Here is a 27638-nt window from a genome sequence, read left to right as displayed (position 1 = left end):
GCCATCCCTCTGTGATCTTCCGCCTCGCTCCATTTTTCTGCACCCTCCGTCCCTCTCTCATACACGTCCCTACACAACCTCCACTAAAATGATACAATTGAATCCGCATCTATCAGTTACGCTTGGAGTTCCTTCCACGCTCGCTAGACCCTCTGAGTGAATAAATTCTATTACATATACTTCTTGCATATTTCAACTTTCTCCCCAAGCCATGACCTTTAGTTGTAGATGTTCTCAAAGGATATGACATAGAATATAGAAATCTACATCATATTACAGACCTTCCGGTCCACAATGTTGTGCCGAATATGTAACCTACTCTAAAAACTCCTTAGACTTTCCCTAGCGCATAGCCCTCTGGTTTTCTAAGCTCAATGTACTTGTCTAAAGGGCTCTTCAAAGACCCTATTGTACTCGCTTCCACCACCGCCGCCGGCAGTGCTTTCCAGGCACTCACCATTCTCCGTGTGAAAAACGTACCTCTGGTATCCTCTCTGTACCTATTTCCAAGCACCTTAAAACTATATCCCCCTTGTGTTAACCTGGGGACAAAAAAAACTCTGACTATTCACACGATCAATGCCTCTCTTCATCTTGTACATCTCTGTCAAGTCACCTCTCATTCTCCGTCAGTACGAGGAGGAAAGGCCAAGCACACTCAACCGGTTCTCCTAAGGTACGCCCTCCAATCCAGGCAACATCCTTGTAAATCTCCTATGCACTCTCTATCTCTCTCTCTCTTCAGTATCCACACACCCTCTCTATAGTATTGACCCTGGATGGGGAAGATCTGCATGCATTCACACTGTTCATTTCCCCATCTCTTCCTTTCAAATTATCGCTGCACTCTTTGAAGTTTATTGATATTTCAAAACTGTAAGTAGATGGCCAGAACAGCCCACGATATTCTATGTACGGTCTCACCAACGTGTTGTACAGCTTCAACAAAACGTCCTGATTCGTGTACTCAGTGATCTGATTGTGAAGGCCTCTCTGATTCGAGCTCAATACGACCCGATTTGCCCGTGACGCCGCTTTCCTGGAGTTATCAATCTGTATCGCCTTGTCTCTTTTTAAATACTGCGCACTAAAGTCCACATATTCAATATGTGCGTCGAAACCCGTTGCACCGTTCTTCACAACGCAGACCGTCGCACACTGTCTGTATTAAATGCCATCTGCCAGTTTTCAAGCCAGCTGACATCAAGCTGCAAGCTTGGATGGAGTTCCTGGCCGGAACAGCGCCCCCAACCTTAGGGTCGTCCGTAATTCTTCTGATTCAGTTTTCTACATCGACATCTGAGTCAGTAACATACATGATAAATAGCAATGGGACTAACACCAATCCCTGCAGTAGACCTGTCACAGTCAAAACATCAACAACCCACTCTCTGCTAATCCGGACATGAACGCTCATCAATCCGTCCGTAAACCGCAGCTAAATTCCTCTGGGCGGGTAACTTTTTATTACCAAAGGTCCCTGGAACATTGCTCCAGATCTCTCTTATATGCTCAGAAGAACATACGTACAACGTGTTTTATTGTGACACGTGTCATCAGCTGTTACTGTGACCTTCTTGTTCAAATGACTCGAAATGACTGGAAGAAGCGACAGAAAAGAATGATCCTATCTCCCCGTTCAATAAGGTATACTCCATTTCACCTGCCGAGCTGGTGTCCCGCCCTCAATGTCAGAAGCGAATGTGCTCCGCTGAATGGGATAAAATAAATCTGTTTCTCTCTCTCCAAATTTCTTGTAGTTAATTTAACGGCGATTGTGATCCTATCTCCGGGAAAGAGTCCAAATGTATCACCCGTTACCTGGTTGGAACGGCAACAACGGATCTGATAGTGGTTATAGTTTTCGCTTTAGTGGACCGGACCAACAATATCTACATTTATTCCAGATCCCTGCTGATCACTCCTGTATGCGCTCTGACAAATGTATTATTTGGTGTGACGAGAGACTGTTCTGTGTGGTTTACGGTCAGTTTCACATTCGACCGTTTCATCGCAATATGTTGTGGAAAACTGCGGGACCGATACTGCACTGAGAGAACAGCAACGGTCATCATGGTGACCGTGGTTATAGTGAGCTGCGGGAGATGTGTCCCGTTTTACTTTGCTCTTGAACCTTACGTCATCATTGACAACATCCCGTGACGTTGCTCCTTCACACATGAATACACTACTTCACCCGTGTGGAAAGGACTCGAATTACGAGAGAGCATTTTAACACCGTTGCTACCAATCGGCTTAATTCTTATCTTCAATGGGTTAACAGTAAGACATATAATTGCGGCAAATAGAGCCCGCAGAGGGCTTCGGAAGAGCAGCGATAAACAGAAAGATACCGAGGTGGAAAACCGCAGAAAATCGATGATCCTATTGTTTGCAATTTCAACTAATTTCATATTATTTTGGATGCCCTATATAGCTCATTCTCTGAAATGGCAAGTGGAAAATTACTATTACCAGGACAGATATTTCAGTTCCCCGGTATATATACTGCAGCAAACTGGATTAATGTTTCAAATTCTTAGTGTGTTCACCAATACTGGTATCTTCACACTGACACGAAGGAAATTCAGACAACAGCTGAAGGATGAAATGAAATATGTGTTTACGTTAAATGGCCTTCTGTGTAGAAAACGCCAACTCCAATTCCAATTCAGCGAAGTTTTTGAATAAAGCAGTTTAAAATTCAGTAGGTTTGGCAAGTACGTCATAAATTCAAACAATCATGTGCCTGGTCATCCTGAAATGAATAAATTCCAAACTATTACAGAGATCTGACAATAATCCGGGAAACCTTACCGCAGCATAAAAGCCAGGACCAACAGTCTCCGGGACAGCTTCATCCACCAGACCATTAAACTGACTAACTCACGCTGGTTTGAATGTTTTTCTATGTTCCATTGCCTGTTCCATTTATTATAAATTATTATAAATTACTAGGACGGCACATTGCACATTTAAACAGAAACGTAACCTAAAGATTTTTTTTTATTCCTCATGTATGTGAAGGACGTAAGAAATAAAGTCAATTCAATTACAAGGGAAGGAATGATTTCCGTACTTCTACAGGTTCAGGTGTTTCAAAATGCTCATCGTCTGGTAAAAGAGAGTAAAGGGAAAGCCTTTTAAACAAAGGGGGAGCTTCATAGTAGCACAGCGCGGAAAGCGGGGACAATGTGGTGCGATTGTATGTTAATGGACTGTGAGTGGAACTCAGAAGTAGGAAGGGAACAAACACTCGTTTGAGAGTATTGTGTACAGAGCTCCCATCACCAAAACGAAAACAACACACACAGACAGTGACAGATCGGAAGATAGATTTTGCACAGCTGCTTATATTAACACGGCTGTTGTCACAGGCAACTTAAATTTCACTGATATTCATCGGCAATTCCTCTGTTTAAAAGGTTTAGATGTGACAGAATTTCTCAGTTGTGTACAGGCAGAAGAATTGGTACAAGTAGCGGGCAGGTGGACTAGTGAACAGTCGATCCTGTGCTAGGATCACCAGAAAGTGAAATGGATCAGGTAACTGATCTCTCCGCGTGTCAGCAGTTCAGATGGATAGAGCACAGCGATTCGACATACCTTACACTGGGATAGCAGCAGACAATATGGAATGCACTTAATTGATACTATTGGGTAGGAACGTTGGAGCCGATTTTGGGAAGCGATTTGTACCTTCAAATGCACAAGAGAAATATGGAGATCGTTAATGCAGCATTGATTGGGATTCAGTATTAGCTCCTTTCATTGAGGTGGGGATCGGATGGCTCCGTAAAGTAACTCTGGTTGATAAGAGATATGGAACACCTCTTCAAGAAAAAGAAATAAATATACTTAAGGTTTTGGAAGAAAGGATCAGACAGTGCTATGGAAAGTCACAATGCAGCCAGGAGGGATTTAACAATCGACTTAGAAAAATTAAAAGGAGGTATGAGAAGGCATGAGAGAGCCGCATTAAGATAGGTGAAAAACAGGAGGATAACGAGAGAGAGTGGGAGAGATCAGAGATAAAAGAGGAAACTTGCTTGTAGTCCAAGGAGGCAGTGACACTTTGATACTTTGCTTCGGGATTCACCAGTCAGTGAGACCTTGATGAATGTGGATACAGCGAAAAAATGCAGGTGAGCTGAGGCATGTAGACACTTAGAATTACGACCTAGAAGCTGGGAATACATGAATATAAACCATTTCCCGGTGCTGGAAGCTATGTAATCCAGGTAATTATAGAAAGCGAGCGAAGATGTTGCAGCGCTTTTGGACATGACATTTGCATCATCACTGTCCACAGAAGTAGTACGGGAGGATGGGAGAATGGCAAATATTACTTCTTTGTGCAGAAAATGTAATAGGGATAGTCTTGGATAGGACCCTGGTCAGACCCTACTTAGGGTACTGTGCTTAGTTCTGGTCACCTGACTACAGGAAGGATGTGGAGCGATTTAACATCTTAAAGTAGTTTTGAAATTTTGCAGGACACGGTATTTGCTCCTGATGTTTGTCTGGATGGGAACATTTGAGATGTCCGCTCCGGTGACACCAGAACACATCCTCCGCTCTGCGACAATAGCTTCGAACCGCTAATTCTCCCGTTGCTCCGTCTACGTCATCCACGAACCTACTTATGTTTAAATCCGTTTATGTTTTCCTGGAAATTATATATCATTTTTATTATTTTTTCTTTCTTTACTTTACCATTGTCAGGTTTGAAATACAATGTGCTACTGCTGGAAAAGCGGATGTTCATGTACTTACACCCTGGATGCCCACGACAGTAAACCTGAACACGAACTGAAAAGTTCAGTTTCAAGTTCATCCCAAACACTGGAGCCCAAACGATGTTTCTGCCCAGGATTGAACTGGGGACCTTTCGCGTGTGAAGCGAACGTGATAACCACTACACCACAGAAACTGTGCAGAGCGCTCAATACTCTGCGCCTTTGAGCAATGACCCGAGGCACCCCCTCCCCACCCTGCTCTGCAATACAGCAATAAGAACAAGTCATTACCCACCGTTCCTCTTCGCTTTCAGTGACAATTATTACATTTATGTGACATATACGGTTACATGCATTAACAATTTCCTGTGGGGTGCTGGTCAGGGCGCGACATGTAACAGGTAACTGAACTATGTTGCTTATATACAGCAAGGAATTCAAACAGCAAACACGAGGAAATCTGTAGATGTTGGAATTTCGAGCAACACACATAAAAGTTGCTGGTGAACGCAGCAGGCCAGGCAGCATCTCTAGGAAGAGGTACAGTCGACGTTTCAGGCCGAGACCCTTCGTCAGGACTAACTGAAGGAAGAGTTAGTAAGAGATTTGAAAGTGGGAGGGGGAGGGGGAGATCCAAAATGATAGGAGAAGACAGGAGGGGGAGGGATGGTGCCAAGAGCTGGACACGTGATTGGTAAAGGGGTATGAGAGGATCATGGGACAGGAGGCCCAGGGAGAAAGGAAAGGGGGAGGGTGAAGCCCATGGGCGAAGGGTATAGTGAGAGGGACAGAGGGAGAAAAAGGAGAGGGAGAAAAAGAATACACACACACACTCCCATCACCAAAACGAAAACAACACACACAGACAGTGACAGATCGGAAGATAGATTTTGCGCAGCTGCTTATATTAACACGGCTGTTGTCACAGGCAACTTAAATTTCACTGATATTCATCGGCAATTCCTCTGTTTAAAAGGTTTAGATGTGACAGAATTTCTCAGTGAGATGATACCAGCTGTAGAGTAATGAATCACGGCCAATCGTCACACTGAATCCACACTAACACCAGACACACCATCACACTGATATCTCACTGATGATCATGTTCCAATCTAATCCGTCGGATCGCAACCAGACAAAGACATGAAAGGCCAGTTATACGACCGATTGTGAAGGAAATTTATATTGGGAACAACAACTTTCAGGCAAATAGACCAAATCAAAGGTCGCAGTGGAGGGATCGCATTGCAGCTAGAGGGATCTGACCATTGGAAACGGAATCTCAGCATGTCAGTAGAATCGGGGGAGGTGTCCTCTCTTTCACAGAGGCTTAGTGAACACAGGACATGTGAGAATTATTTTATAATTCTGTCCTGAAATAGTGGAGCTTCATGTTGGGAGAGAGGGATAGAGATATCATCATCTCGATACCATTTCTGGCCATTGAGGCCATGATTAATATCTCTTTTGTTCGCGTGGACCTGAAACAACTCGCCGTAGTAAGTAAACATTGAGCTTAATCGACAGCACAGCGAACCAAGGCGAGGTGCAATTACAGCGTTTCTGAGGCATGGCTTCAGGAAAGGTCGGGTTCGTTGTTTCACTGTTTGGTTAATTGAATTGAGAAGACAGGAATGTGTTGGGCTTGTGATGTCCTGATTCAACAAAGAAATCGCCTGTTCAGGCACGTTCAACAAAGGGAAGTGAGGCTACGCGTGTTGAGCGAGAGAAGCAAACAGGGAGAATGTTTGCAGCCCCGCGGGCACATGCCTTTTAGTGAATAAGGTCAAAGGTGCATCGCTTCGAAGTTAAATGCAAGTAATAAACAGGGTGCTCAGCTTGAAAAACGCGCAGTCACCTGGGTGTTGCAAGCATTAAAATCACAAGTGCTCTAGGTGAGGCTGGAACTCACAGCCTCGGCATTTCTCCGCCGTGTACTGCCATATAAGTACCGCGCGCTAACCGATTGCGCCACTAGAGCCCAGCGCTGCAAACACTTGGTTGTAAATATCTGGAAAGGAAAACTGGAAGACATTCCAATATCATGGAGCAAACAGCACAGGAATATACGTGAAAAGGCCGTTCGGCCCACAGTGTATTGCCGTGGCATCTAAACAGCAAATCAAAGATACTCAAACTCTAATCCCTCCTTCCTACCATGTCCATATCCCTCGATCTTCCTGACATCCATGTGGATATCGAGTAATCAAATGTGCGCATCAAGTACCGCCTATAAATTTGCTGATGATGCAAACATTGTAGGTAGAATCTCAGATGGAGAAGAGAGGGCCTACGGGACTGAGATATGCCAACTAGTGGAGTGGTGTCGCAGCAACAACCTGGCACTGAACATCAACAAGACGAAAGAGCTGAGTGTGGACTTCAGGAAGGGTAAGACGAAGGAACACATTCCAATCCTCATAGAGGGATCAGAAGTGGAGACAGTGAGCATTTTCAGGTTCCTGGGTGTCAAGATCTCTGAGGACTTATCCTGGTCGTCACATATCGATGCAGTTCTAAAGAAGGCAAGAAAACGTCTGTACTTCATCGGGAGTTTGAAGAGATTCGGTATGTCAACCAATGCACTGAAAAGCTTCTATAGATGTACATTGGGAAGCATTCTGACAGGCTGCATCGCTGTCTGGTATGGGGAGTGGGGCTACTGCACAGAACCGAAAGAAGCTGCAGAGGTTTGTAAAATTTGTTCCTCTCCATCATGGATACTAGCCTACGAAGTACCCAGGACATCTTCAAGGAGAAGTACCTCAGAAAGCGTCCACTATTAAGGACCTCCAGTACTCAGGACATGCCCTTTTCTCACTGTTACCATCAGATAGGAGGCACAGAAGCCTGTAGGTACACACTCAGCGATTCAGTAACAGGTTCTTCCTCTCTGTCATCCGATTCTTAAATGGACATTGAACCCATGAACACCACCTCTATTTTCAAATATATATTATTTCTGCTTTTTTACACAATTTTTAATCTATTCGATATACGTATAACATCATTGATTTACTTATTTATTATTATTTATTTTCTTCTTCGATATTATGTATTACTCTGAACTGCTGCTGCTAAGCTACAAAATTTCACGACACACCGATTCTTTTTCTGAATTCTGATCCTGATCTCTTTAAAGCCTCTAATGTTTTTGTTTCTACCACCGTACCGGGCAGTGCACTCCAGGCATCCACCACTCTGATCAAAAAAGCTTGACCTTGACATCTCCCCAGAATCTACCTCCTCCCATCCTCAATGCATGGCATCTGGTATTAGTTACTTCAACCCTGGGAAACCGACGCACCCTGTCTACTCTAACTCTTCACCTCATAATCTTCTAAACATCTACTAGATCTCCCCTCAGCTCCCGGTGCTCCAGAGAAAACAAACCATGTTAATCCAACCTTCCATACACACACACATACCCTTTAAACCCGGCCGCATCCAGGTAAACCTCCTCTTCAACCTCTTCAAAACCTGAACTTCCTTCCTACAGTAGGGTGACGAGAATTGTATGAAATACTCCAGAAATAGCCTAATCAGAGTTTTATAAATTTGCAACATAACCCCTTCACTTTTGAACTTAAGGCTTCGACTAATAAGAGCAAGTTTCATCTTATAAAAGCAAGGTTGATCGATGAACCTCCTTATCGATCTTCGCTTTCAGCTCAAGCGGGTATAACTTCAGGTTAAAAGGTACATCTATTATCAAATTATACAAATCGTCTTCTAATTCGGTTGGAAATGAAACCTAGAGGGAAACAAAAGGCGGCAGGATCATCAACGCACATATCCCCCACCGCAGACGGAGATTAAAGTCCTGATATCAGTGGATTCAGCATTAATCGGGAACTCGGGATCAACCGCGTAGACAAGTATTCCGTAGATTGAGCAGCCAAACTCAGTGTGTTTATTGTTACAATGTTTCTCGTTGTGAACAATGAAAGTGCAGTAACCTCGGCCGGCAAATGTCCAATTAAATCGTCGCGTCATTGCATTACGTCAGAATGGAACAAAGAAAGTCAACACATTACGGGACAAACTCTGAAACCTACACTTCCACTAAACCTGTGTCCATCGTGTTAGATGGAGCTGATATAGAAACATGGAAACATAGAAAATAGGTGCAGGAGTCGGCCATTCGGCCCTTCGAGCCTGCACCGCCATTCAGTACGATCATGGCTGATCGTTCAACTCAGACCCCTGTACCTGCCTTCTCTCCGTGCCCCCGAACCCTTTAGCCACAAGGGCCTTATCTAAGTCCCTCTTACATATAGCCAATGAACTGTTTCCTGTGGCAGAGAATTCCACAGATTCACTACTCTCTGTGTGAAGAAGTTTTTCCTCATCTCGTTCCTAAAAGGCTTCCACTTTATCCTCAAACTGTGACCCCTCATTCTGGACTTCCCCAACATCGGCAACAATCTTCCTACATCTAGCCTATCCAATCCCTTTAGAATTTTAAACGTTTCAATAAGATCCCCTCTCAATCTTCTAAATTCATAGCCTATAAGCCTAGCCGATCCAGTCTTTCATCATATGAAACTCCTGCCATCCCAGAAATCAATCTGGTGAACCTTCTTTGTTGTTGTTGTTGTTCGTCCTTCGTAGTCGGAGATGACCATGGCTTCAAAGTCAAATGGGAGATTGGTGGCTGTGGGTCCGGAGGTGACTGATGAGGCCAATCCGGGCCCTGAAGGCTCGCCCACATGTGGGACACAAGTGGGTGGGTGCTGTCATGGCAGTGGATGCTCCTTGGGCCTTGCTCACAGCACGCTTTCGTTGCGCCTCGATGGTGCGCCTGACTTCAGCTGCACGGGCTCCTGTGGTGATCTTTCTGCGCCAAGCTGGACGGTCGAGGGCAAGCGTCTCCCACGTGTTGATGTCGACACCCAGGCCTTTGAGGGACGCTTTGAGGCAGTCTTTGTAACGTTTCTTCTGCCCCCCGACTGAGCGCTTGCCCTGACACAGTTCTCATAAAGCAGCTGCTTAGGCAATCGGCTGTCTGGCATTCTGACCACATGTCCAGCCCACCTGGCTTGGGCTTTCAGCAGGAGGGTGTAGACGCTGCAGAGCCCAGCTCGTTCCAGGATTTCCGTGTCGGGGACTGTGTCCTGCCACCTGATGTGGAGGAGTCTGCGGAGACAGCTCAGGTGAAAGTGGTTGAGCTGTTTGGCGTGTCTGCTGTAGACAGTCCCGGTCTCGCTGGCGTAAAGGAGGGTGGTAAGGACCACTGCACAGTGGACCTTCAGCTTGGTGGTAAGGCTGAGTCCTCTCCGCTCCCAGACGTTCTCACGGAGTCTCCCAAAGGCGGCGCTGGCTTTGGCAATCCTGTTGTTGATCTCAGCGTCTATGTTCACTGCGCGAGAGAGTATGCTGCCCAGGTAGGTGAAGTTGTCGACTACCTGGAGGTTCTGGCCCTTCACCGTGATGTGCGACTCCTGGTATGGCTTTCCTGGGGCAGGCTGGTACATAACTTCGGTCTTTTTGGTGCTGATAGTGAGACCGAAGTTGTCGCAGGCTTGTGAGAAGCAGTCCGTTTCACGCTGCATCTCCTGATCTGTGCTGGTGTTGAGTGCGCAGTCATCAGCAAACAAGAAGTCTCTGATGACAGTCTCTTGCACCTTTGTAACTGCCTGCAGGCGCCTAAGGTTGAACAACCTGCCGTCAGTCCTGTACCTGACGTGGATTCCTTCTTCGTAGTTACGGAAGACATCTGTCAGCATGGCAGAGAATACCATACTGAACAGAGTCGGGGCAAGAACGCAGCCTTGTTTGACGCTATTTGTCACTGGGAAGGCCTCCGACTCGTCGCCGTCATCCAGAACTTTCACCATCATACCGTCGTGGAACTGCCGGACGATTGTGATGAACTTGCTGGGGCAGCCAAACTTCTCCATGATCTTCCACCAGCCTTCTCTGCTGACCATATCGAAAGCCTTGGTTAGATCGACAAAGGTCACGAAGAGGTCGCTGTGTTGCTCCTGGCATTTTTCCTGGAGTTGGCACGCAGCAAAAATCATTTTCGCCGTCCCAAGTTCAGCATGGAAGCCGCACTGGCTTTCTGGGAGCAGACCTTGCTCAAGATGTTGGAGAACGCGGTTGAGCAGGACGCGGGCCAGAACTTCCCCGCAATGGACAAGAGGGAGATGCCTCGTTGGTTGTCGCAAGACTGGTCGTTGCCTTTCCTCTTGTAAATGTGGACTATGCTGGCATCTTTCAGCTGTTGCGGGACCTGTCCCTTTTTCCACATGGACTGGAAGAGAACAGTCAGCTTTTGCATCATGACAAGGCCTCCTGCTTTGTATAACTCAGCAGGGATTATATCGGGTCCTGGCACTTTGCCACAGGAGAGTTGCTTCACTGCCTTCCTGACTTCATCTACTGTGGGGAAAGTGTCGAGGTTCTTGTTGATCTCTACCTGGGGCAGGCGGGCAATGGCCTCGTCGTTGATGTCGGCAGGGCGGTTAAGGACGTTGTTAAAGTGCTCAGCCCACCGATCCAGAATCTGCTTCTTCTCTGTCAGCAGCTGCGTCTCATCTGCGTTGAGGAGAGGTGAGGAGCCGGAGGATCGGGATCCGTATACAGCCTTAAGCGCATCGTAGAAGCGCTTTATGTCGTGGCTGTCTGCATAGCCCTGGATTTCATCGGCCTTCTTGCTGAACCAGCTGTCCTGCATCTCGCGAAGTTTTTTCTGCACCTTTCTTCTTGCGTTGGTAAAGGCATCTTTCTTGGCTAGCGACGTGGGGTCTTTCTGATGCGCTCTGTAATGTTGATGTTTCTCCGTTAGTAGTGCCTGTATTTCTTCATCATTCTCATCAAACCAGTCTTGGTGAATACAGGTTCTTCTGGAGCGGTCGCAGCAGCGCTGAACGACGAGAAGCAGGCATGGGATTTGCCATCAATTCTAACCTCGCCCGTAAACTCACCAAGCACCCAGAGAGCATCAACGACCGCCTGATGACACTTCAGCTCCCACTTGCAAACAAGAAGAGTGCTACGCTGATTAGTGCCTACGCTCCCACCATCACCAACCCAGATGACATTAAAGACAAGTTCTATGAAGAACTCGACGCCCTCATCTCAGCAATCCCACAGTCAGAGAAGCTCATCGTTCTCGGGGACTTCAATGCCAGAGTAGGGACAGACTACCAAACCTGGGAAGGATCATTGGAAGACACGGCACTGGTAAGTGTAACAACAACGGCCTTCTGCTCCTCAAGACATGTGCCACACACGACCTTGTCATCACCAACACCCTGTTCCGCCTACCGACCCGTAAGAAGACGTCATGGATGCACCCACGCTCGAAGCACTGGCATCTGATTGACTACATCATCAGCAGGAAGAGGGACAGGATGGGTGTCAGAGTGACGAGAGCCATGTGTGGTGCCGACTGCTGGACCGACCACCGCCTCATCGTGTCCAAGTTCAGGCTTCGTATTCTGCCCATGAGAAGACCCCAAGGGTAGAAGATTGCAAAGAGGCTGAATGTCTCCAAGCTGAAAAGCAGTAGGGTTGCAGAAGAACTCGTCGATGACCTTGAAGGCAGACTGCCAGACACACCACAGGATGACAGGACCAGCGTTGAGGAACAGTGGACGGCCTTCACAGACGCTGTCTACACTACCGCCCTCGAACACCTCGGACCAGCAACCCGAAGAAAGCAAACTAAGTCTCCATTAATTCCCACGTGGCAGACCAAATGCAAATATTACTCGCATTGGCAGTCTTAAGACACAAAATGATTCCCAGAGACACAGGACCTACTTTTTACGATCACAGGTGACCCTCAGAACGTTATATTCGGGTTACCTTACTTCATAATTTCCATTTGCGCTCACCCTGCCACCACCACCCCCCCCCCCCCCCGCCCCATCTATCCCTCTTGCTGACAACTGCCCCTACCTGTCACTTTTCCAGCTGGTTTTCACTGCTTTCCATGCGTGTTTTTTTTTTTTCTGTTGGGAACTTCAATACATGAACCGTGTGCAATCAATTTCAGATCATCATGTAATCTGCTCACGGGTAGTGTAGCCGAGAGGTTTCTGTCTCCAGTCTTTAAAGTGAAGGGGCTTCGAATCATAACACAGCCACGGCTCGAATGTCCCCCTGTGCTTTTTCGAGAAGCTGTCGTTGGGCGGATGGTCGCAACCGACATTCACCAACCTACAGTTGTAACAGAAATCTCTCATACCCCTGATGATCCCGTACATCGATTCTCCTTCCACCCCAGCGCAGTAAAACAGTGGCTAAGATTGTGTCACTAAATTGAACGTAGATTGTTTTTTACAAGTGGAGTCCTCATGTTGTAATTAATTTTGGAAAGAGCTGACCATCCACTCTCCAAGCAGACTGGCCGGAGCTCTCATCATTGAAGCCAATCTGTTCTTTACATAGGTTAACCCAGCGTAAAAGAACAGGTCGAGGAGAGAATCTCTCTGCCCACCAAAGTCCGCCCCTCATTGAAACATGCGATAGAAACACCATTACAGTTTATCCACGTTGCTAAAATTACCTCTGCATTGAACGGAGTCACATCCACGTTTCACTCACGTAATAAATACGTGCACTGATCTGCCAGCGTAAATTAAAACAATATACTGTCCATAATCCCGATAAAACCCCGCATGGATTTGTTCCTGCTGTACATGACATTAAATCAAAGGTAGAGTCCCGGCCGATATGCAAGCTATCAGTTACCCAGTGAAACCGCGCGACATGCGATGTACCCAGCATACGCGCCGCGCCGCAAATGCTTGGAGGACAGTATCAAACTCCACCTTCCAGCACCCTGACATGGGGTTAAACTGGAGGAATTATCCATGTCATTGCGGCTGTTGTTACAGTACAAGGTGAGCGCAGGGAATGAAAACTAAAAGGTCCGGAAATGGGCAATTCCTTGGTTACTTTTCACACTAAACTATTGAAACCTGCAGTTGAGACGATTCCATTCTGGAACAGAATTATAAATCAGTTCTTCCATGTCCAGTGTAATCCGATTTCTGACTTGCTTCACCAAGCTGCTGTTAAAGAATGGAGCCCTCCACCAAATCTACTGACATGCCGATTATCAGATCCTTCAGGCTCTCTGTGACCTGCGACCTCTGATGTGACCGACTCAGCGCTGCTGTAAAATGCTCACATTCCCGCTCTCCTGTTACACGGGGCTCGCTTCCTGATGGTTATTGTGATTAATATAATTTTCCATCCAAAAGAGGTTGTTTAATTATCCGCAGATGAGTGGGTCTGGTTCAGATACGACGGAACAGATTGGAAAATGAAGATTAAGATGGAATTAATGAAACATTAGTGTGATTGTGTGTTTAGTAATAGCTCGCTTGTGCACTAGGCGGGGCTAAAGACATTGGTTTCTGACTCTACAGATGCTATTTCCTCTTGTTTTCACTATTTCCGTTGTCTATGAATTATTTCCTTCAATTAACGTTCTGGCGAGAGTGACGAGAACGGAAGATTGGCGAAGACTGGCGAAGAACTAATCTACAGCGAGAAATGTCAAAATTACAGCTGAATTATCCTTGAGAGGCGGGGAGCCACCATGTGGTGACTGAAGGACACTGCAGCGGCCGATACGTTTTTTGTTGCAACACACATAAAAGTTGTTGGTGAACGCAGCAGGCCAGGCAGCATCTCTAGGAAGAGGTACGGTCGGGTGTTGTTGGATGTTGCGCCCTGACCAAAACATCACAGCAAATTCGTCGTGAATTTAATAAATATGCCCTATAAAGTTGGCCCTTGTTCCTGAAGTGGGAACGAAGAGTGGGCAAAATTTCGTTTTCTATTGCTTGCGGGCAGAAAAAAATTGTCCTTAAGAGCAGGATGAATAAGTAGAGAGTCGGAGGTGCAGGGTGTCTGGTCAGTGCTCAATAGCGTAGAACATTGAGCTCCTGGCAGCGTTTCTGTGGTGTAGTGGTTATCACGTTCGCTTTACACGCGAAAGGTCTCCAGTTCAATCCTGGACAGAAACACTCTTTAGGCTCCAGGATTTAGGAGGCATGTGATCTCAAAGATCCCGCAAACTTTTACGTTCGTATTTACATTTATTATCATGGGAATACCCCTGCGGGAAATTGAAAAGGAATGGTCAAAAATCTCGTGCATAATCTACAGAGCAAGGGAATTGGGAACCGTTTTGTTTCGAGACAAGATGATGATGCGAGATCGTATATCGGTATAGAGTTATAGTCACTATATTTTAATATGTCGGTCTTGCTGAGTATTGATGCAACATGTAACTACTTACGGAATATCCCACGCGTGCATGCAGATGAGTAATTAACCAGTGATGTTTTTTCTTTCCTTCGTCGTTAACGTCACGAATAAGTTTATATTTCGGTATACACTTTGCCCTGTGACTCAACACATAGCTCCCGATGTTCCCTCGGCACCCTGTTACCTCTATTACATTATTAAAACATAAGGGTCAGTTATCCTCATCAAACCGGCCACTGTTAAGTACATTATTCAATGTCTTGATGGCGGACTTACCACTGATGTTCCAATCTGCCCACAGTCGATATGAAATATGTATCACTGAAGTTGCAGAAATGTCAGTTAAAATGTATCCGGAGGTATCAGCAGAATGGAAGGGAGAAAACATAAAACTGTACATCGGAAGTAAAGAGACAGATGGGTGAGGAAATCGCGGTTTAATCGGTGCCGCCCACAGTATTCATGCGCTGTATGGAAATTCCTTCAGTTTGTGTTTTACTTGTAGATTCCTCGCCTGCGTGGCCGCGGTTGATGCATTTCACTTACTCGGTCCGGACGTTGTGCCGCTCTTCTGCTGTCTCCGGAATCGGATGACGAGAACATACTCCGCTCGATCTGTCTTTGATATCAGTTCGGTACACTCGAGTATTAATCGACACCGCGCTGTGTTTAAACGTTTCTGACGCGTGTTCTGCAGGAAGGTTTGAAAATCACCTGCTTCGGGATCTGTGCGCTCAACTCCCAGTTCAGAATATCCGCATGCACCTCCATCCGCCCTTCATCGTTGCGAAGAGACGGAGGCTGAATGGGGAAACTGATAAACATCGCAACTTATAGTGACATTCACACATTTTCCCCTGTAGGCGCATTTGTACTGATCGTTCAAGGAGCAGCAGACTTTGGAACAGTTCAGGAGAACTGGAAAATTGGAAATGTCTCTCCACTCTTTAAAGGGAGAGAAACAAAAGACAAGAAATTTTATTCCCATTCCCATTCAGCCACACATTTTAATTCCACATCCCATTCCCATTCCGATATGTCTATCGACGCCCTCCTCTACTGTCAAGATGAAGCCACACTCAGGTTGGAGGAACAACACCTTATATTCTGTCCGTGAAGCCTCCAACCTAATGGCATGAACATTGACTTCTCTAACTTCCGCTAATACTCCATCTCCCCCTCTAACCCCATCCGTTATTTATTTTTATACACACATTCTTTCTCTCACTCTCCTTTTTCTCCCTCTGTCCCCCTCACTGTACTCCTTGCCCATCCTCTGTTTCCCCCAATCCCCCTTTTCTTTCTGCCTAGGCCTCCTGTCCCATTATCCTCTCATATCTCTTTTGCCAATCACCTGTCCAGCTCTTGGCTCCATCCCTCCACCTCCTGTCTTCTCCTATGATTTTGGATCTCCCTCTCCCCCTCCCACTTTCAAATCTCTTACTAGCTCTTCCTTCAGTTAGTCCTGACGAAGGGTCTCGGCCTGAAACGTCGACTGCACCTCTTCCTAGAGATGCTGCCTGGCCTGCTGCGTTCACCAGCAACTTTTATCTGTGTTACAGGAAATGTTAGGCCCGTTAGTCTTCTTCCGTGTTTAGGACGATGTTGTCCATTATTAAGGATGAAGTTTCGGGGCACTTCGAGGCACATATTAAAATAGGGCAAAGTCAGCATGGTGTTCCTCAGGGGAAATTTAGCTTGACAAATCTGTTGGAATTCCTCGAGGAAATAACAGACAGGATAAATGGAGAAGGGTCAGTGGATGTTGCTGGCCTAGAAAATCAGAAGGAATGTCACAGGGTGCAACTCTTGAGGTTTCTTAACAAGAGGAGAGCCGATGGTCTTACGGGAGTTATACTAGCATGGATCGAAGATTGGCTGAATGGCCGGAGGCAGCGAGTGGAATTAAGTGGAGCGTTTTTCTTGTCGGCTGCCGGTGACCAGTAGTTGTTTGGACCACTTATTTTCACGTTATATGTCAATAATCTGAATAAGGGGATTGATAGTTTTCTGGCCAGTTTGCAAACGGTATAAATATAGGTTGATGGTTATGTTGTGTGAGTATTGATCAGCAGGACCTTGGCAGAAGGAACTGAACTGATTAGGAGAGAGATGTAAAATTATATTGGGAAGTGTATGGTCATTCACTTAGGCAGAAGCTATAAAGGCGTGGTCTATTTTCTAAACGGCGAGCATGTTCAGAAAACAGATGTGTAGAAGGAAGCGGGAGACCTGGTACAGGATTCCCGAAAGATCAACTTGCAGGTTGGCTCAGTATTAACGAAGGGAAACGCAGTGACAGTTTACATTTCGAGAGAACTGGAAAAGGAAAACAAGGATGTAATGCTGAGTCTTTGTAAGGCATTGGTCAGACCGCAGTTGGAATATATTGAGCAGCGTGTGTTTCTTAACCAAAAGCGGGTGTGCTGGCATTGGAAAGCGCCCAGGAGACATTCGCCAGAATGATCCTGGGAATTACAAGGCGAAATATGCAGAGCGTTTAATGACTTTGGGACTACACTTGCTGTAGTTTCGGAGAATGACGCGGGTATCCCGTTGAAACTTATCGAATAATGAAAGGCCTGGAGATAGTGGACATGGAGAGGATGCTTCTTGTCGTGGAGAAGTCTAAAAATAGAGGGAACTAACCTAGAATATAAGGAAGTCATTTTCGAACTGGGGTAAGGAGAGATTTCTGTAGCCTGATGGTTGTGAATTTGTGGAATTTATTGCTACAGATAGCTGTGGAGGCCACGTCATTCGATATATTAACAGTTTCATGATCAGTAAGGGGGTCACATGTGACGAGGAGAAGGCAGGAGAATAGGGTTGAAAGGGATAGTATATCAGCCATGCTGGAACGGCAAAGCAGACCCGATGGGCGGAATGGCCTAATTCCTCTCCAAATGACCAAATTTGGAGACAAATTCCAATTGTGAACATTATTTTTCATGACTCACAAAGCAAACTATCTGGCAAATATTGGAGACTTGGAAGCTTTAAAGTACAGTAATAGTTGAACAGATGGCCCCTCACATAAAGAGGTCACGACGAGGATGGGATTCGAACCCATGCGTGCAAAGCACAATGGATTAGCAGTCCATCGCCTTAACCTCTCGGCCACCTCGTCTGTTCTTCTGTCTCTTGTGTTACAAAATTCTGAATTTCTTCACAGCACTTAGAAACTCCTCTTATGTTCGAAATATTTGTTTTCAGATACCATTTATATTTACTTTGCCTGTGATGCTTACCAGAATTTCTGGATATTGGGAAGAAAGACTTAGTGAGATAGGTGCTAACCATAGGGAAAAACAGAACTAGCTATTATTGGCATTTCAGACACCACCGCCGTGCTATGCCAAATTGATCGATTCCGTGCGCTGTAGCTCTAAGAAATAGTGTGTTTTGGGTAGTGCAGTGAGATAAAATTATATCGAATTTAGTAAACGTCTAGTAACTTGTTTATCAAATTGTTTGATTTCAAGAAACACATATTATCGTAAATTATCATCTGGCTCCAAAACAACGGCGTTTCGTGTATTGGCAATTATGAGAACCCGATAGCTATTAAATTACAGAAACGCTGAAGAGCACTTAGCTCCGTCTGCGGCAGCAGATCTGAATATCCCAACCTTAACCGACACAATGCGTGGCTGCTCGGTTCTGGTATATGCATATGATATATAAAAAGAAATCACGCCCGATGATGTTTTGAATGAACTGGACCATTTTGCTGATTCCACTCCCAGAATTTAGGGCCGCCTGAAAAGTCAGAGGCGCGTGCCTTTAAGGATGGCTTTTTATGTAAGAGAAACAGAGATACAGAATATTAAATCCTTGTAAATGAAAGTCGCAAAATGTAGTGATATTAACAACATTGGCCGAACGTTCATCTGGACGTGTGTAGCAGCATTGGGCCGGTACCGAATTTAAACGAGAGCCGATGGTGTTACGGCCTGGGGGAAGTATCTGAAGGTGAGACCCTCTTAGTGAAAGCTCCAAAATACCACGAGGGAGGGGAGTTGACCGCTGAAGACACCTCGGTGAGAGAAAGGTCGCGGCGACTGGCCCCTGCAGCCGTGAAGGACGTGTGTGTGGATTATAGGACTCTGACAAGGCGCACTGTCATTGACCTGAATACGGGTCTGACGGCCGAAGACGCGATGGTCTGTCTGAATGGTGCGATGTGGTTTAATGTGCTGGATCTGAGGAGTGGATGTTGCCAGATCCCGATGAGTGAGGCCAATGAGGAGAAGACGGCAGTTATAGGTCCCCTAGGATTCTTCCAGTCCGAAAAGATGCCACAGGGCATATCCGGAGCCCTTGCAACCTTCCCGCGGGGGACGGGGGATGTGGACTTGTTTGGAGTTTTGGTGTATTTGGATGATCTCCTAGCATTGAGATTCACCTTGGAAGACTATGAATTGAGGCGAGTGAGGAATCCCGGGCGACTAGGGATAAACTAAGTAAAACTTTCTTTGGACGAGTGCCAGCTCTGGAGAAGGACGCAGATCCTGAGTGTTTGGCTGAGAGAGGAGATTTGCCCCGCTGAACTGAACGCTCAGAAATGCAGGATGGAGACTGAGTGCTGCAATTTTGGGACAACCATTGAAGGATTGGAGTCCACGCTCATCAAAGTGGAGACGGGGAAACGGTATTCCGAGCCGAAACTGCGGTCATTACTGATGAATTAATCCAAAGAGACGCTGCAATGACCAACCTTCGAAAGGATCAGCAGAAGCTCAAGAAATCGACCCAGCACAGATTGGAAGAAGCTGGTGGTGTAATTGCGTCCCAGATAGAGATGGACACGGAGCGTGGGTCAGAACTGCTGCGACTGCGGGTGGAGGTCGAGGAGTCAAAGAGTCAGAGGGCATCTCGATTGCCGGAGGTTGAAGAGGTCGCAGAGGCAGCCCAGGCTAAGTGCTTCCGTTTGGAGAGCATCAAACAGCATTTACCAATCGAGGAAATGGGGAGGAATATGGATTCGAAGGATGGTGTGCTGGTTGTGTGGTACATACTAGGTGAGAGTAAGCGTTCGACACGGACTAGAATGGTCGAGATGGACTGGTTCCGTGCTGTAATTGTTATATGTTATGGCTATAGAAGGAGGTGGAACCATGAGGGAGGTGGTAGGCAGCAGGGGGAGGGGGCAGAGTAAAACTGGGATAGGGGAAAGGCGGGGGCGGGAATTTCCGGAAGTTGGGGAATTCAATATTCATACCAAGGGGCTGGAGACCACCCAGACGGTATATGAGGTGTTGCTCCTCCAACCTGAGTTTAACCTCATCATGGCAGTAGAGGAGGCCATGTATGGACATATCTGAATGGGAATGTGAAGCAGAGTTGAAGTGGGTGGCAACCAGGGGATCCTGTCTATTGTGCTCGACGAAGCAGTCCCCCAATCTGCCTCGGGTTTCACCGATGTAGAGGAGGCCGCACCGGAAGCACTGGATGTAATAGATGACCTCTCATGGTATTTTTTAATTCAAATCAGCCCTGTGTTAAATGTTTAACTATCACAGTGACTGAAGGCAGCTGCAGGTTCATGAGGAACTGTTACTGTCAGATTCTGCAGTTCTTGCGGCTGCTCATCGCACCCAGGACTGAACCCTGGTCACTGAGTATTGGAGGAGTCTGTTCTGCTGATGTTAGCCTTAAACTAGACTGATGTTTAATATTGTGGATCTGTGAAAGATAAATCCGTTCTGTATCAAATCCCGTGTCTCAGGTACTTACTGTATCTACCACACTCACAATGTACACTAGAGAGGTCACTCGGCCCATCTGGTCCCTGCCCAGGTTTCTGTTCCATATCAGTATATGAAAATCTATCCCTGCCGTTCCCCTCTCACTCTCCCTGTGATGACAGGTTGCAACTAGTCACCACTCCGTGGGATAGGAGATTTTCTTTGAATTTCATGGAATCATAGAAATCTACAGCACATTACAGACCCGTTGGCCCACAATGTTTTGTCGACCATGTAACTTACTCTAGAAACTGTCTAGAATTACCCTACTGCATAACCCTCTATTTTCCTAACCTCCATGTATCTATTTAAGAATCTCTTAAAAGACCCTATTGTATCCTCCTCTACCACCATCGCTGGCTGTGCTTTCCACACACACACCACTCTTTGTGTAAAAACTTAGCTCTGACATCTCCTCTGTACCTACTTCCAAGCAGCTTAAACCTATGCCCCCTCGTGTTAGCCATTTCAGCCCTGGGAAAAGCCTCTGGCTATCCACACGACCAATGCCTCTCATCATCCTATACACCTGCATGAATTTCCTGCATGATTGTCTCCAGGCTGAATAAGACGATGAACTCACTGTGGTTTTGATGTTCTTTGGAGCTCTGAACTAAGGTGGTTAAACTCCTCCTTCCCCGCTCTTTTCAACGTTTTCTATCATTTTCACTCATTTCAAAGGACTGTGCCGTAGACAGCTGGGTTGCTGCAATGCACCTCTAAAGTCTGACAGCAGACTAGCGAGTGAATCTTAGATGGAGCAGAGGCAGAAACCAAAGAGTTGCCAGCCTGAGTCAGGGCTTTGGGGCTCCAGAAAGAGATGGGGTCTAGAGTTTATGAGGAGGAGGAGGAAGAAGAGGAATCAGACCAGCAGGATGTGGCTACAGAAACATTTGGAAGCTGATTGATTTTTAAAAAGGTGGTTAATGTCTGCAAAATACTGGAGAAAATCAACAGATGAGGCCGCAAATGTGGAGAGGAATAAATAGATAACGATTAGGCCGAGCCCCTTCGGCATGGCTAGACTGTGTACTCCTCTGCTTAGTTGCTGCCCGAACTGCAGAGTTCATCCAGAATAGTGTGTGTGTGTGTGTGTGTGTGTGTGTGTGTGTGTGTGTGTGTGTGTGTGTGTGTGTCTACATTTCCAGCAACAGCAGAATCTCTTGTGTTTTATATCTGCATTTTGTAAGAGGATTGTACCTTGGCTCCTGACACGCGAAATGCCTGTTGATATTGAGTATATTATTTATGGAAGCTGCTTTCTGCGTGAAAACAGCTGCTGAGTTTTCTACACACAAAACACAGTGAGGCATGGACATGGAACCGGTGCCTGCAGAAACCTAAAGTCACCGTGATCACCCAGAAAGCGGTGCCTTAAAAATAACGCCCGCGCTGCAGCACCGATTAAATGCGCAGGCGTCAGGGTTGTTGACGTTCCCGAATATCACGCATGCGCGCAGTACACAAAAGGCCGCGGAACGATCAGCTACAGGTAAGAGCATATTCCGGGCGGGGGGTTTCGACTCTGACTGAGGGGCAATTGCTCCTGCCATCGTGGCCCGCAATCCCCGGGCAGTCCTGTTCTCTTCCCTCTCTCTCTCAGCCCCACCATCCGTACACGGGCCCCGGGGAGCTTCCGGCTGATGAGGGAGTGGGAACCGATGCATCTTTCAGACAGAGCTGAGCTCCAGCTGTCTAAATACTAGGAACTCGGGGAAAGGGAACAAAATCTTTTAGATCAGTAGCTGAGAAAATCTCCTTTGTTCTACCTTCAACCACAAACAAAAGAAACTCTGCAAATGCTGGAAATCCAAGCAACACACATAAAATAGGTAAAATAGAACTATTTTCCATAGATGCTGCCTGGCCTGCTGAGTTCCTCCAGCATTTTGTGTGTGTTGCTTGTTCTACCTCCTCTTGTTCTGGACGTTTCTACCCGTGGGAACATATTTTGACCCATTCTGTCCGGTTACATAATGATATCAAACACCTTTGTCCTGGGCAACATGTAGCTTTCACAAAACAAACGTGCCAGACTCCAATGAGACAGACTGCTGCCCTTCCCTTCATATTCATTGGCATTGCCATCAATGAGTTCACCACCATCAGTCACCTGGGGGAGGGTTCAGGAGAGATATTTATGTACAATACAGAAAATGGTATTACCTGTGTGTATTGTGGCAATGCAAAAGTTGCTGGAGAATTTGCAAGTGGGAAGAAGTGAGTGATATTGGGAAATCTGACTTTTTAAAGTATCATTTTACGAGCAAATCAGATATGGACAGTGTGCAAAATTTCTGTTGAGAAGATCCTTCATTACCCGCTACAGGCCTGCTACATAGGTTGTGTGAGAGTGCAGATGAACATGATCAAACCTAGGGGAGATCAAAGTTCTTATTGATTGTGATTTGCTAACTGTTAAAATCAATACCTCTCTATATAAAATTCAGTGTGCACGTTTTTGTTACTGTTAAAAATTGCACAGCGCAAGATATTTGCACACACTTGTCATTACAAATTTGAGGGGGCATTGGTGGAAAGGTGGGGAGACCTCCAGTGTCCCTGACACCATCACCTACAAGATGTGTATCCAGCTACACTTTAAGGAGTTGGAACTCAAAATGGATGAATTCCAGATCATCTGGGAGTCAGAAGGGATGATAGATATAACATGAAGAGAGGTGAGTTACACCCAAGGTGCAGGACACAGGAAACTGGGTGAGAGTCAGGAAGGGGAATGAGGTTAAATAGCCATCGCAGAGTACTCTTGTTGCCATCCCTCACAACAGCAGATGGACCACTTTAGAAACTTGTTGGGCGGTGGGGGGGGGGGAATTACCTTGCAGAGGAAAGTCAAAGTGGTGATAGGGGATTAGTTAGTTTGGGAAATAAAACTAGCAGAGGTCTAATATCCTAGTGGTAAGGCTTGCTATTGCTAGTGTGGGGGTGGGAGTGTTGGTTAAAGTAAAGTTGCAGGGGGGTGGGGGGCGGGAGCCAGAATGACAGAACAGATAGTGGAGAGGGTGAATTGAATTGAATTGACTTTATTACATACTCCTTCATATACATGAGGAGTAGAAATCTTTACGTTACATCTCCGTTTAAATGTGCAATGTGTAATTTATAGTAATTTATAACAAATAGTTTGTACATAGGACAGTCTATATAACATAGAAATACAGTTCTATCAGCATGAATTAATCAGTCTGATGGCCTGCTGGAAGAAGCTGTCCCGGAGCCTGTTGATCCTGGCATTTACGCTGTGGTACCGTTTCCCAGATGGTAGCAGCTAGAACAGTTGGTGGCTGTTTCTGTAAATGTCCTGTCAGTGGAAAGTTCACATCTGCAGATTCGCTGTGCTGTCCGCACCACTCTCTGCAGAGTCCTGCCATTAAGGGAAGTACAGTTCCAAACCAGGCAGTGATGCAGCCAATTAGATTGCTCTCAATATTGCCCCTATAGAGTGTTCTTAGGATTTGGTGGCCCATAACAAACTTCTTCAACTGTCTGAGGTGAAAGAGGCGCTGTTGTGCCTTTTCCACCACACAGCCGGTATGTACAGACCACATTAAATCCTCGTTGATGTTTATGCCGAGGAACTCAAAGCTGTTCACCCTCTCAACCCCAGATCCATTGGTGTCAACGGGGGTTAACCTGTCTCCATTCCTCCTGTTGTCCACAATCAGCTCCTTTGTTTTTCTGACATTGAGGGAGAGGTTGTTTTCTTGACACCAGACAGATGTTGTTCAGACCTAAGACGAAGTCAGCAATCAGAAGGTTGAGCATGGTGCGATGAATGTGCTGAGCTGTGTATATCACAATGCAAGAAGCATTGTAGGAAAGCCAGATGAGCCCAGGGCATGGAATTATGATATTGTAGGCATCACTGGGAGCTGGTTGCACCCAACAGTCTGAGGGATTCAGAGGAACAAATTTGTAGAGAGTTCACAGACTATACCAAGAAACAAAAGTTGATATTGTAAGTGATTATAACTTCCCATATGTAGCCTCCTGGTAAACCTCAGCTCGCTCAACTCGCTTTCATCTAGGGGAAGCAGCCTTCGGCCCCGCCAAACTGGGTAATCAAGTTTGTGTGGATGCTGTGGCCAGTTAGAAGATTAGGTTTTGTACCTTCAAATTAATCACGGACATGGGCACGTGACCGGGCTCTTCTTGTAGCGTATGGTGCGCTGTCTTCTCCAGCATCTCCGCCTCCACATTCAAGGATCAGTGACATTCCCACAAAATAACAGACAATACAGCATATGCCATTAAATGATTACAATTTATAGATATTACTGGAACTATGTAATTAATAGAGATAAAATATAAAAGGAAATAAAAGGCGCCAAACTTATCAAAGTTCACTTTGTGCACAACAGTTGGATCTCAAGTAACGGGGTCTTCTTTCCACCATTCAATCCCCTCCAACCACCTCGACCCGCCGCCTGGGACCAACCACAGTGGTCGACCAGACGCTCCACACGAGTATGTCTTCGTCTCCTCTCCTCGCTGAAGACCCTGGGCCTTGGACTCTGGCTCGTGGTCCATCCTATCGGCCAGCCCACAGCATCGTGTCCACTGTCTCTGTCCCCATCGTGCCTTCTGCGCCAAAGCCCGCGCATCACACTAGCTTACAGACACACAAGAAAAAATAACGTCTATCCCAATTGGTTAGCAACTGAATACTACTCTCTTTGTAACCCAAACAAGCAGCTAGAGAGAAAACTTTCTCAGCAGTTAACATAACAAAGAAGCCATTTTGGTTACCGTACACAGTAACATAAAAGAAGAAACCCCTTACACATATATTGACTGGGACTCCCATACTGTAAAAGGACTAGTTGTCAAATGTGCCTTAATTAGTATGGAAAATTTCCGATGTTGAAGTGTGCAGTAAGCTATTAGAAAATGGTCCAGGGCTGGTGACTGAAATTAGTGTACGGGAACACGTTATGTCTAGTGATCATAATGCCATGAGATTCCAAGTAAATACGGAAAAAACAGAGGTATGGACCAGGGGTTGAGATTCTAAATTGGAGAAAGTCAATTTTTATGGTATTTGCAAGGATTTGACAAGTGTGGATAGGGACAGGCTGTTTTCTGGCAAAGGAGTACGTGGAAAGTGGGAGTTCTTCAGAAGTGAAATTTTGAGGGTGTAGAGTTTGTATGTGCCTGTCAAAATAAAAGTTGAATTGTAACTAGTGCAGGGAACCTTGGTTTTCAAGAGATATTGAAGCCCCAGATATTTTGTTCCTGTAAATGCCTCAGGCTGTTGGGTGCTACCAAAACACATTAATGACTACAATATCATACTTCCACACCCTGAGCTCATCTTTCTTTAGTTGTCTTCTGTTGGTTTCTAAAAGCTTCTCAATCTGTTTTGCTCATTATCTGCACTCTCTTTGTTTTTTATGTTGACTTTGGCTTCTCACTTCAGCCATGGTTGTGTCCTCCTGCCTTTCTAATGCTTCCACTTTTTTGGGATGTGTCTATCACTCAGCTCCCGAATTGCTCGCAGAAACTCCAGCCATTGCTGCTCTGTTGTCATTCCTACCAGTTTCCCTTCCAAACAAGTTTGGCCAGCTTCCGTGTCACAGAAACATGGAGAAAGTCAGTGCAGAAACATGCCCACTCTGGAAGATCCGAATGGTAATTTATATGAGGAGACAAAATAGATGGGGGAGATTTTACATAGTATTTTTGCATCTGTATTTGCTCAGGGGATGGACACAGAGTCTATAGAAGTGAGGCAAAGTGGCATCAACTTCGTGGACCCTGTACAGATTACAGAGGTGGAGGTGTTTGCTGTCTTAAGGCCAATAAGCGTGGATAAATCACCAGGGCCTGACAAGTTGTTCCCTGGGACCCTGCGGAAGACAAGTGCAGAAATTGTTGGGGCCCAAGCAGAGATACTTAAATCGTCCTTAGTGACAGGTGAGACACTGGGGGATTGGAGGACAGCCAATGTTGTTCTGCTATTCAAGAAAGGCTCTAAAAATAAATAGGAAATTCTACATTGGTGAGCTTGACATCAGTTGTGAGGAAGTTATTAGAAAGTATGTGCAGGAAATCAATATATATTTGGATACATGTGGACTGATTAAGGATAGGCAGCATGGCTTTGTGCATGGTAGGTCATGTCTAACCAATCTTATAGAGTCTCTCGAGGAAGTTATCGGGAAAGTGGATGAAGGCAATGCAGTGGATGTTGTCTACATGGATTTTAGCAAGGCACTTGACAAAGTCACATATGGGAGGTTGGTCAAGAAGGTTCAGTCACTCAGCATTCAAGATGAGATGGTAAATTGGATGAGACATTGGCTTTGGGAGAAGCCAAAGTTGTGGTAGCAGGTGATTGCCTCTCTGACTGGAGGCCTGTGACTAGTGGTGTGCCACAGGGATCGGTGCTGGATCTGTTGTCGTTTGTCATCTATATCAGTAATCTGGATGATAGTGTGGTTAACTGGATCAGCAAATTTGTGGATGACACCAAGATTGGGGTGTAGTGGGCAGTGAGGAAGACTATCATGGCTTGCAGTGTGATTTGGACCAGCTGGGAAATAGTTTGAGAAACGGAAAAAGGAATTTAATGCAGACTAGTGTGAACCGTTGCATGTTGGTAGCACCAAGGTCTTACACAGTGACTGGTAGGGCACTGAGGAATGCTGCAGAAGGAAGGGATCTGGGAATACAGGTCCATAATTCACTGAAAGTGATGCCCCATTTAGATAGAGATGGAGAGAAAGATTTTGGCACATTGGCCTTCGTAAGCCAAAGTACTGAGTACAGGAGATGGATGTTATGTTGACATTGTACAAGACATTGGTGAGGCCTAATCTGGAGTATTGTGTACAGTTTTGGTCACCGACCTACAGGAAAGATATAAAAGAGGTTGAAAGAGTCCAGAGAA

General features: G+C 45.8%; 4 non-coding genes across 4 annotated transcripts; 1 reads left to right on the top strand and 3 right to left on the bottom strand.

The window, feature by feature from the left end:
• Nucleotides 1–4860: 4860 nt before the first annotated feature.
• Nucleotides 4861–4933, bottom strand: trnav-cac (transfer RNA valine (anticodon CAC)). Its single transcript has one exon. It is a non-coding gene; the product is annotated as a tRNA-Val (tRNA).
• A 1693-nt stretch (nt 4934–6626) lies between these two features.
• On the bottom strand, nt 6627–6720 carry trnai-uau (transfer RNA isoleucine (anticodon UAU)). The gene is made up of 2 exons: nt 6683–6720; nt 6627–6662 (listed from the first exon to the last, which is right to left on the bottom strand). It is a non-coding gene; the product is annotated as a tRNA-Ile (tRNA).
• Nucleotides 6721–14658: 7938 nt separating this feature from the next.
• Nucleotides 14659–14731, top strand: trnav-uac (transfer RNA valine (anticodon UAC)). Its single transcript has one exon. It is a non-coding gene; the product is annotated as a tRNA-Val (tRNA).
• A 3292-nt stretch (nt 14732–18023) lies between these two features.
• On the bottom strand, nt 18024–18105 carry trnas-gcu (transfer RNA serine (anticodon GCU)). The gene has a single exon. It is a non-coding gene; the product is annotated as a tRNA-Ser (tRNA).
• Between the last annotated feature and the right edge of the window lie 9533 nt (nt 18106–27638).

The sequence above is a fragment of the Mobula birostris genome, chromosome 13 (genome assembly GCF_030028105.1).
Source record: "Mobula birostris isolate sMobBir1 chromosome 13, sMobBir1.hap1, whole genome shotgun sequence".
In the NCBI taxonomy this organism is placed as follows: Eukaryota; Metazoa; Chordata; class Chondrichthyes; order Myliobatiformes; family Myliobatidae; genus Mobula; species Mobula birostris.
This window is presented reverse-complemented; position numbering and strand designations above follow the sequence as displayed.